Raw genomic sequence first — 13,041 nt, 5'->3', positions numbered from 1 at the left:
TCCATCTAGAGCAGATGGATGTGAAGATGACACTCCTTTATGGAGATTTGGAGGAAGAGATCTATATGCTTCAATCAGTGGGCTTCAAGGAACGAGGCAGGGAGGGTCACATGTGTCGCTTGCGTAAGAGCTTGTATGGCCTGAAGCAAGCTCCGCGACAATGGTACATGAAGTTCGAGGACTTTATGGAGGAGAATAGTTTTCTCAAATGCAACACATACCACTGCTGCTTCATCAAGAGGTATGATGAATCCTATGTGATACTCTTGATTTATATTGATGATATGTTGATTGTAGGGCCCGACTTGGCCCGCATTGAGGAACTCAAGGGGTGTCTCTCCGAGTGCTTTGAGATGAAAGATCTGGATCCAACAAACCAGATTCTTAGGATGTGGATCATCAGAGACAGATCAACACGTCGGCTGAGGTTCTCTCAGAAGGCCTATATTGAGAATATTCTTAAAAAGTTTGGTATGGAGAAAGCTAAACCAGTGGGTTCACCGTTTGCGAGCCATTTCAAGCTATTGAAGACCAAAATACCAGAGACTGTTGAAGAGCATGGGTTCATGGCCAACATACCATACGCATCTGCCGTTGGGAATTTGATGTATGCAATAGTGTGCACAAGGCCAAATATTATAAAAGGAGTGGGAGTTGTGAGCCGTTTCATGAGCAATCTAGGGAAGCACCATTAGGGTGCGGCCAAGTGGCTTCTACGCTACTTGAGATGCTCGTCCGACCGTTATCTTGAGTATGACGGGGCGGATTTACAGCTCGATGGCTTTTGTGATGCAGACTACGCCGGTGACATAGACTCAAGAAGGAGCACGAACGGTTACATCTTCATCTTGGGTGGTGGAGCGATAAGTTGGAGATCCAAGTTACAGTATAGTGTGACTATGTCGACAACCGAAGCCGAGTACGTGTCTGCAGAAGAGACAGCAAAAGAGTTGCTAAATAATTATGACTTTTTTTTTCTTTGCGCGCCTTTTTGGCTCACAAGCTGATATCTTTAGCGATCAGCAAATTTCAAGATATGGATATTTTTGCAGAGTCCTGTGGTCATGAGATGTATATCAGGAAAAATTGCAAAATAGACAGTTTTTACTAATTATTTAGCAAAATAGACCGTTTTGCTAAATAATTAGCAAAATAGACATCTTTTTGGCCAACAGGCCAAAAAGAGGTCTATTTTGCAAAACCGCTCAGAAAACATACGGGATTAGTAGTCCCGTATGTTTTAATCACGGATTAGTGAAATTTTCTACTCAGAAAACATACGGGACTAGTAATCCCATATGTTTTCTGAGTCACTAATCCGTGATTAGTTGGCTCTAAACATACGGGACTAGTAGTCCCATATGTTTTCTGAGCCTTATTTTTCAAAATCAACCTTTTTTTTCAAAAGATGTCTATTTTGCTAATTATTTTTCAAAGTGGTCTATTTCACTATATATTTCATAAAAATGGTCTATTTTGTAAATTTTCCCATGTATATTTCCTGTCATATATGGGAGGAGAGTGTTCAGTTCTTCACCACTTATTATAAGAGCTATTTGTTTCCGTTGGTTTTCGTTAGAAATCCATAAGAAAATGTGAGCTTAAATAACATACGGTTTTATTTCGGACTCACTCTTCAGCAGCAAATATTTCTGTTTGTTTACTATGAATATAAGTTATGAGAAACTGATGCAAAGTGTTATTCAGCTTAACAAAAGACAAAATAAATTTTATGTTGATCATTTCCAATAAGAAGAGTCATTTTTCTGACTTCCAATTTTGAACAACTAAAGATATATATAATTCCCATCTTAGGGTTTACTATCCCTTTTCAGCATCTAAAGATAGTCTAAGTTGATATTAGTAAACAAAAACAATAAGAATTGATTAAAAATATCCGGTTAAGGAATAAAAAGTTAAAAAATATTATAGCTTAAAATTATCGTCGCCATATAAATTAAAGCAACTGTATAAAATTTTACTAATAAGTTGGAGCAGCAAAACACATTAGTAACATTAATTGATAGATGTTTAAATTCATAAAAATGATAAAAGATTATAATATAATAGTTTAGCATTAATTAATTATAATTTAGAAACATTGATCTATGATGTTAATAATATTTATAGAGTAAAAGAATACAATGAATTACGTATGGAGAAACTATCAGAATGTTTAGATATATCCTTCAAAAGAATCAAGCTATTTCCATTGCAAATGGGACAATAACGAAAGTAAATCTAAAATTCAGAAAACGTCCATGAATCATTTGAATTGGCTTTAACATAAGACATGTCTATTAAAGAAGCACCAACTGAGTTACACTGAAGAATAATTTAATAATTTTATCCCAATCAAAGAAGAATTCTCTATGAAAGATATAAGAAAAATTAGAAAGCATTCATAAATGTCATACTTTGTTCTCCAAATACTAAAGAAATTAAATATTAATATTATAATATAAGGTAAATTGGCCATAAAAATGCAGGTATTTAGTTTAGATCTTTGTGAAAAATGATAGGGATAGAGCAAATGTAATATTACAGACATAATAGAAACTCTTATTGGATGCACATTTCTCAACAATCAGATTATTTGAACAATAAATTTTTTCTTTCTTTTAGCCCTCATAATAGATATTTGAACCAAACTTATCTAGTGTTTCTTGTACAATTGAAATTTCAAATTTTGGCCAATCTTCTCCTCCTCTCTCATAAAATTCCTCTCTCCTTTTATTGCTTGGTCTCACTGAACTCCAAAGCTTTTTTCCCCCTCCCACTCTTTGAATTTGATTCTAAGGGCTTGTTTGGATTGAGGGGAATGAGGGTGAAGGGAAGTTAGGGGAACCATTCACCTCCATTCACCTTGTTTGGGAACACTTAGGAGGTGAAGTTAATTCACCCTAGTTCCCCTTGGTTCACCCCCTAATAGTATAAAATTTGTTACCCCCCAAATTGGGGTGTAACCAAGGGGAAGGGAACTCCCTTCCCTTCCCTTCCCTTCCCTTCTCTCAGTTTCCCTTAACTTCCCTTCACCCCTTCCCTTCCCTTCTCTCAGTTTCCCTTAACTTCCCTTCACCCCCTACAAATCCAAACAGGCCCTAAGAGTCTTGTTTTGGAGCTCACTAAGGGAAGTGAAAGGAAATTATCAATTTTCTCCTCTCTTCTTTTACCGTCCGATTTGGGATGTAAAATTTTAGCCTAAAACTTTTCCACATTCCCCTCCACTACACTCTCAATAAAACTCCCAAATAAAGTTGAACTTAAAATTATCTTTCCATTTTCTTATCTATCCTCCATCCAAACACAACGCTAAAGGTGAGGAGAGGAAGACAATGCCCTTTGACAGCAACGGCATCGCACTAGTGGCCGGGGTAGCTTTAAGTAGAAAAATGTTTTCATATAGTGAGGAAAAATAACAAATGGACCTCCTCCAGTTTCCCGATGCCATCCAGTCCTAAGCTTTCCAAAATAAACTCGAACCTGCCCGATCGAGAACCAAACATTAAGATTGAAGAAAATGATACCATATTTGGAACAAAGCTAAATAGATACTTATAGGCAACTGTCAATGAGAGAATTGGCAGAATTGCGGTCCTCAATAGTAATCATCACGATCTGAGTGCGAATGCGAGCTTTTGACTTGTTGGGCTCACGAGCAGAGATCTTTAGCTATCGACAGAATTGAGCCCGTGAGTACTTTTAGCAGAGGCTTGAGTCACGAGATGTACATTGCGATCATCTACAGGATTCTCTCTTCGGTGAGAATGAAGGAGGGGTTGGATGAGTGTGTTGAGTAGTTCGTCAGCATTTATATGGGCTGTTTGTTCCCACCGGATTTGGTTAGAAATCTACATGAAAAATTTGGGCTTCATTATTAGTGTTTGTGTTTCATCAGTAAATTCTGTTGTTTGTTTGCAAAGAATATTAAATTATGAGAAATTGATGGAAAGTGTTATTCAGCAGATTCATCGCAACACAACACGAGATCCTCCCTAGCTGTGAGTTTCAATTTTGTGGATCACGTGACAAATAATGAGAGAGACATCGGGAAGCATTTTCAAACTTAAACAACTACTGTCTACCAAATAGACAACAAATTTCTAAGAAAAGTGAGAGATAGTAGCTTTGCTTATCAATTTACTACAGAAACAAACATAAATGAGTTGATTGCGGATAAACCCTATAGTTCAATTATTGTAAATTTAACCAGAGTTAAAAAAAATTATTCTCTTATGCTCAAGAGGTGCATTAATATAAAAGAATTTCAAAGTTTCTGGTATCTCATCTTTTTTGTAAGCTTTTAATATTTGTTCCTACGATCGATAAATAAAATAAATAGGTTCTGCTCTGAGACCTGCAGTGAGTACCTAGATTGAAAAAAAATCCTGATAAAAGATGTCCCCAATATTGTTGAAATTCCCATGGTAGAAATCTACTTTCAGTAAATAGTGCTATTGATTCAATTGTATCAATGGGTACAACTCGACTGCCTGAAGGGCTGTTTAGTTCACTAAAAATTCTAGAATTTAGGGTGGGAAAGCAATTCTAGGAAAAAAAAGTGGTAATTTTAGCATAACAGGATTCCATATATTTTTTTATTTCAATTTTTTTGAGAAAAGATTTCTACAAAATGCAAATAGCAACTATTTTTTAGGATTTGTCAAATCCTAACTTTTGGAGAGGATTTGATTGGAAAGCTTACACATTAATGTCACCTCAACATTCTCTCCCATATCTCCCTTTTTCTAATTCGGCTTTCTCATTTTTTGGGTTTCAACCAAATAAGAGATTACAAATTCTAAGATTTACTTTTCTATTATCATGTTGAACCAATAAAAAAAGCAATTTCAAGATATCAACCAAAAGCAATATAATTTAATTTCTTGATAGGGATTCTATTTTCTATAATTTTATGAAATGAACCAAACAACTCCTTAATAATTTCTTTCTAGGATTTGGATCAGGACTAGGGTTTTCACCTCTTCATTTTTTTGTCCCATGAGTACATGTCTAAATGGACATTACATTATTTAGTGTTACCAATTGCTTAACCATTTTTCAATGTGTCCATTACATTATTTAGTGTTACCAACTGCTCAACCATTTTTCAATGTGGCATGATATATATATATATATATATATATATATATATATATATAATATATATAGATTATATATATATATAATTCATATATATATATATATATAATATATATATATATATTATATAATATATGTAAGCTCCTATCAACTTAGTTGATCGTGGCACAACTTCCTAGCCACGTCATTTATTAATACAAAAATCTTTTCATATCAATGCAAACAGATCCCTGCCATATGCTGTGGCATAAAAAGTTTGATGGACAACTTTTTGGCTATCCACTTAAGTAACGATGATATATATATATATATATATATAATATATATATATATATATATATATATATATATATATATATATATATTATATATATATAATATATTAATGTTAACTTAAGTGGATAGCAAAAGTTGTCATTTCTTATATATATATATATAATATATATATTCTATATATATATATAATATATATATATATGTATATATATACATATATATATATATATATATGAGAAAACTGCAGGAGCGCTGGGCAGCTCTTCTAAGCGTGCGCTGTGGGGTTGTATTTGAAAATTTTCAACGCGATTCTCAAGGTGGGCAGAGTTAAAACCGCTGGCCATAGCTCATCACAGATCCCTCTCTCTCACCCCAAAAGAGGACAGCTCCCCCCAAATCTCAGATCCCTCTTCCTCCCATTTCGTCGATCTTTCTCAGATCCCCGACCACGAATCCCACATTCGATCTCTAGATCGACGCCACGATTCCTCTCCGCCCCCTCTCCGTCGCGGGTGACCCCAGACCGAGCAGCGCACCGCCACCGGCCATCGCCCTCTCTCTCACTCCGTCGGTCGTGACCCCATCCACCACCGCCACCGACCGAGCAGCGCACCGCCACGAGATCCAGTTCTCACCACGAGATCCAGTCCTCCGCCACGAATCCTCTCGATCTCTCTACGACGAGCTCGATCTCTCTACGACGAGCTTCGCAGCCCCCAAGCGCTGCCCAGCACCCACCACGAGCTCCAGTCCCCCAATCTCTCTTTACGAGCTCCAGTCCCCCGCCACCCGCTGGGCAGTCCTCCTCCTCCGCGAGATCCAGTCCCCCGCTTCCTAGGTGGCCGAGAACTGTGACCGCTTACAAGGTATTCCATCATTCTTCATCATCTTTGGTTGGATTCAGTAGCAAAGAGTGTTAATTTCGTAACATATATTCATCACGATGAGTTAGAAACAATTACAGTTGAGCTCAAATTGATTTTGGTTCTACCTCAGTGTTAATTTTGACTATACATGAGGTTTGTAGCTGGTCATTACAGTAACTATCAACGTTAAGTCTGTAATCAATTAAATAAAAGCTCACTAAGATCCTTCCAAGCAAATAGAAAACCTCACTGATCAGCTAGCAAGGTAGAATCACTCGAAGAAAGCTTTATGGCAAGAATTCTAATGGAGGGAATGGTTACTCAAAATTTTGTATGTTATGCCATATTGGCAGGGTTTTTTTCCCTCCCTTAAAGGGCAACCATCAATTGAGGGTTACGACCAATTATCTGAATATTGATGTGACAGTTCAATTATGAACAAACTTCTGTCAAAAAGAATAAGTTAATAAATTTTATGTATTAGTAATTCCAAACACTTGTACTTGCACCTTAATCAGTAGCATCTGACGAGCATTTAACTTGCATTTTCCCATGGTGGAGTCTTTTAGAGGAAGAAACTCAAGTGTGATGTCCTGTATATTATGCATACAGCTCAAGGTATGTACAAATAAATATGGTAAAAGCCCTGCAAGCTCTAGATTAATTTGGACCAAGCTGCATGAATGAGTGATGGGGGCCTTAAGTTAAGTTAGGGGCCAGTCAAGCATTAAGGCTCATGAAGTAGGCCACAGAGGGCACCCTGCTCCCTCACATGGTCAAACAAATAATAGTTGTTGCTTTGTTGGTCCAAACTATATTTGGTGCTACTAATAACTGATGATGCTTAGACTTTGAGCTCAAATTTGACTTGCCAAAAGGGTAGCTAAACTCTAAAGGATCTTCTCCAAGACTTAAGGAGCTTTGCAGCAATCATCCTAAAGTGAATTATGAAATCAATAAGTTGATGCAAAGATCAAACTACAATCACAAGTGTCTGTGCTGCTAAAATCTTCAAAAATTTTGTAAGGCTAACAGCTCATGAATATAAACAAAGAAACTGACTCACAAAGACAAGCATTGGAGAGGCAATAGCCACCTGTATATATCAATATTCACTTGTCTTTTATTGCAGGTGATATAATGGCAAGAAAGAGTTTTTATGTTGTAAAGAGAGGTCGATGTTGTGGCATTTTTTATAATTGGGAGGAAGGCAAATCTCAAGTTGATAGATTCCCAAATGCCTCCTACAAATGGTATGCAACGTATGAAGAGGCTTTGAGTGAATGGGAGTAGCACTTAAGCGAACGTGATTCAGCATCCAGCTCAAGGCATGTGCAGCCACATGTTTGTGTTCAAGAACAAATGTTTCCAGAGGGGCATAACCTTCTTGAGGACAAGGGAAAACATGGGGAAACTGCTATTTCCTCCATATATGCTTTTGTATTAGGTTCAGTGTTTACAATTTTAATATTTCTAGTATGTATCGTTGCAGTATTTGTTGGTTTCTCTATTAGGGGAAACATGTGATGTGATGCGTGTATGATTCTTCAATGTACTTAATTTGATGGGTTGTGGTCAGATTGTGCATGATTTTGTTGGTTTGTTGGTTTGTCTATTTTGAAATGGGTTGTGGTCAGTTTGTATCATGATTTTGTATCATGACTTGTTCAATTTTCTTTTGGGAAGATGCACAATTCTGCAGTGCTTCTCCCTGTAAACTACAACTTCATTATATGTATAATAAGAGTGTACATATATGGGAATCCTCCAACCAGTGTTACGTTCATATACGTGTCGAACACATATATTGTTTGTATAATAAGTATGGTACATAAATATATGAACGCATCGAACACATATATTGTTTGTATAATAAGTATGGTACATAAATGGGAATCCCCCATCTCCAACAATGTACAAAGTTGATATACTATAATGAAATCTTCGATGAGACTTGTCTAACAATCATGCATTATTACTGGATTGGCTTCACCAAAAGGGTCTCATCTTCAAAGTCGGGAAGCCAAGCATCCCTCTTATTTTAGGGAGTTCTTCCATAAGACTTTTGTCAACATGCTTGGAATTTCCACATGTACAATAGCAAACCAAACAATATCATATCATATTATCTGGCAAACACAATCCATCTTGAAATTAAAAATATAATAAAGAAAAGGACAATATGCTTCATAGATACATAAGCTTCATAAGAGTAGCATACAAATTACAAACCACAAGGAGCTCGAATATTGTTCAACAACTACTACAACATTTGCACCGGAAATACTTCTTCAAGAATCTTCTTGAAAACAACACACAGCAAGTGAAATATTGCAAGAAATAATCATCTTCGTCATGCAGAAACTTGGGTGCCCTCAGGGTGCCAACTAATGCTTCAAAGATGTTCACCCACCTATCATAGTGAACTATCTTCCTCTTTTTGGCTGCCCTCAAGGTGCCAACTAATGCTTCAAAGATGTTCGCACACATATCATCATTGAAAAGCACCCCGAATTTCACCTGTAAAATGTACAAAAAGGAAATGTAGATGAAACATAAGCTAATTATCACAATCTATAAACTACTTATTTATATATAGCAGTTACATGCACTTTGGAACGATGAAATAAATACAGCACATGGCAGAATAGCTGGAGATGGCATAGAAAATAGTCAAAGGGTAATATTCAAGTAGGAGTTGCCATGCCATAGAAAATAGACAGGGAATGAATTAAGCAGTTGCTGATTACTAGACTAGTGATTGTTTGTGGACTCATCAACCACATCATTAGATCTCATAGATATTTGTGGACTCATCATTACATCATTAGATCAACCACATCATCAGATATTGTGCATCATAGATATTTGTGGACTCATCATTACATCATTAGATCAACCACATCATCAGATATTGTGCATGATATAGGACAAATTCAAACTTGCTCATCATTACATCATTAGATCAACCACATCATCAGATATTGTGCATGATATAGGACAAATTCAAACTTGAAAAAAGCTAAACATATAAGAAATTCACAAAAAAGGTACATATGGAAAATAAAGTAATTGTACCTTGGCAAGTTGACTTTAGAGCTAGTTCTATAATGCCCGAGTTCACCACATCTGCTACATATACGCTTCTTCCTCTCTTTATTTTGTTGTGCTTGTTCTAAACCTGACTGAATTCTAGTAGCATTGCGTGGACGACCTTTAGTCCTTGCAGATTTTTCAGGATCACGAACTGTAATCTGAGGAATGTGCTCAATTGTATGTGAAATGGGTGCGGAAATCTGAGGAATATCTTCTGTTTCTCTAACTTCTTCTTCAAATGATTCTATGAATTCTGTTAACACATTGTCTAATTTCTGCATCCTCTCTTCTGAAACAAATGCAAGCTCGAGCGCGTTATTGAATTTTGCTCTTAAAGCCCAAGATTTCAACAAATTAATCTTCTCTTCACAGCTTGTGATGTTTCTTCCAAATACAATATTGCCAACCCCAATGTTACGATGTCGAGCATGTATAGTCCAACGGTGTAGGATGTAATGGTCGGGTAATGAAGAAATTTGACTAGCCTGTTAGACCCTAGAGGGGGGTGATTAGGGTCTTATGCTAATCTAATCCGATTTTATGCCAATTATATTAAGAAGTTATCCTAGCAAGTATGAAATACCACAAGATATATGAGCTAGGATAAGCAATGTAAACAATGAGATATATCCTATATGATGAAATATATATGCAAGGATATATAAACTAACACAAAGGTAAACAATATGAAACAAGATAGAGGATGATATGAATAATGAGACAATGGCGATATGAGCAATGAACACAAATATAAATAAACGCCAAAGCACACTCAAACACAATCAAATGATCATGGAGTTCGGACCTTCCGTCCTACGTCTTCGCTCCCCACTCCTGGGGAGAAATCCACTATCATAATCCGGTTTCGAAGCCGGAACTTCTACACACTCGGTTTTCTAGCTAACCGAAAACTCTACAACTCACACTCTTGCAAACCCACTTTACACCCTTATAAGTGTTGGACCTAGCCGTGTCTCCCTCAAGTGCTAGGTTACAATCTCTTTCTAGGTTCGTCAACCGACGCTACTCCTCTTGGGACGATCACCGACTCTCACTACACACACCTCTTGGTGTACAAGTGTATTACAAAGTGAATCTCACAATTAGGTTCAATAAATGTTTGTTCTCTACTATGGATGAGAACACAATGAAAGCTCACACTCAATGTTACAACTCTCATCAACCCAAATATATTATGAATGCAAATACAATAAGCTCAAGTGGGTGTGTGCAACAATGAGTAAAATCAAATCTAAACTCAATATAAAACTACCTTTAATAGAAATGATAATCAACAAATAATTATAAATAAAAGCTAGAGTTGAGTTTAGGAAAACTTCTCTAGATGACAAGAGAGAGAGATGGATTGAATGCCCAAAATACAATTGATAATCTCCTAAAGCTCTTGTAAAACTTTCTTCATAAACCAAACCCTTAAACAAGCTTAAACAAACTTAAACTCTTTTAAAACTCTTTAAAATATTTCTTTGATTTCTTATAAGTGTTGAGGGATGATGGGTATTTATAAGAACTCAAGACAACAACCCAAAGCCAAAGAAAAGCCCAAAAAACGATGCAAATCCCAAAAAATCAGAACCAGGAAAATATAGCCGTTATGTTACAGTAACTTTCACGGTCGACTGTGGCGGTCGACCGTGGGTACTGTAGCAGTCTGGCAGATCTAATTTTTCTACATTTCTGGTTTTGTAAAATTAATTAAAAATAGTAAATCAACTCCAAAAATCATGAAATTTTGAGGAAAGGTTCTAGACATGTAGATGAACATGTTAGAGAAATAATTTCTGCAAAATCACTTCCCAGTTGAGAGAAATAAATGTTTGAACACAGATAAATAGTTTCTGAAAAACTGCTGAAAACTCGGTTTTGTAAATTCAATTGAAAATAACAAAACAACTCCAAAATTAGTAAAACTTGAGGAAATGTTTGTATATATGATAATAAATATGTGAACGAAGAAATTTTTCAAATTTCATTTCCCAATTGTGAAAACGTATCTGTTTTGTAAAAAAACATGCACGGACACATGCACGTACATGAACAAAAAACTTGATTTTTCCAAAAACGAGTTCAAACAACTTGGAAACACTTTAGAATGGATTTGTAGACATTATACGAGATATGAAAATAGTGTGAACAAGTCATCAATCTATAAACACAATATTTTCTAAATACAATAGAATATGAAACAAATAAAAGTGTATATTAAGATATATATTGTTTCATATCTACATAACTAAACCAAAACAACTTAACCATATGAAAACAAACATGTATATATATAAATATGTATTTGTTTCATATTTAAACTAGAAAATCAAAACTTGTATTTATATATATGACTATATATATATAAAACTAAATACGTGTATGTGTGTATATGATTGAGCTTAAAGTATTGCACACACATAATATAAATCTAAACTAATATACCCAAGCAATCTTGATATTCAATAATCTTCACTTGGTACACTATACGGATGAAGCTGAACTTGGATCTTGAACTTGAATTTCATAAGCTTCACTCCACAATTCCGCCAACCTCCATTTGATATGATCGTGAATGCTCGATTCCATCCATCCTCCAACTCGTTGTTTGCCTAGAAAAAATACGAAAACACAAACACTAGACAAACAACATTAGAAGTAAATTGTTTGTTAAACATCATCAAAATAAGAAGGCCAACATAGCCATCATTAGCGACAATATATGTCTACATACAACACCATTAGTTTTAAACAAAGCACAAGTACAAATAAATTGTATCTTACTGGATTGGTCATAAGTAACCACCTCCCCTTTTGATCTATCTGTAAACTTACAAATCTTGTATTCAACAATGTCCCCATCTGATAATCATATTTTATTACAATTTTATACCATCATTATCTATTTTATATGAATAAATATACCACTAATAATTGCTTTTATCTTTAATTACAGGTTAATGACGAATAAAAGGCCCTTGAGTAAATGAAGAAATAAGAGAAATTCAAGAAGCCAAAGTGAAATATTTGAATTTTAAAAGGCCCAAAGCCCATCAAAAAAAGAATGATTACACCAAAGAGTGGAATGAATTGGACTTGGATGCAAAGAGTGGAATAAATTGGGCTTTTATGCAAAGAATACATGACCGGATTTGGAAAATCAAATGGATGACGAACTGGACTGCTGCATAGCTGAATGAATCTATGGGCCGGACTTGAACCTTTTTATTTTTGGTTTTGGAAACTCCAATGGGCCGAAAATCTAAATGGACTTGGTTGCTAAATTTTCTTCTTTGGACTTGATGAAGACCGGACTTGTTTCTTTTGGAAAATCAAATGACGTCTAACTGCTAGACCTATGGCTTGGTGTGCATAGGAGGCCGGATTTGCTTATGGACTTTGTGCTACAAATGTTCAAAATCAAAAGAAATGTCATTGGGCCAAAATTTCTTACATGAATCATGAAAAGATGTTGCTGAAGCTTCATTTTCATTTTCGGAATTCAAATACCATTGAACTTTGGAGTTGGCTTTTAACATTAATGGGGAAGCTTCATTTTCATTTTCGGAATTCAAATACCATTGAACTTTGGAGTTGGCTTTTAACATTAATGGGCCGGATTTTCATTTTCTTCTTGGAAAATCAAATGAAGATTGGGTCTTGGAAAATCAAATAAAGATTAGGCTAGAGAAGA

The sequence above is a fragment of the Asparagus officinalis genome, chromosome 7 (assembly GCF_001876935.1).
Source record: "Asparagus officinalis chromosome 7, Aspof.V1, whole genome shotgun sequence".
In the NCBI taxonomy this organism is placed as follows: Eukaryota; Viridiplantae; Streptophyta; class Magnoliopsida; order Asparagales; family Asparagaceae; genus Asparagus; species Asparagus officinalis.
Note: the sequence above shows the minus strand (reverse complement) of the source record.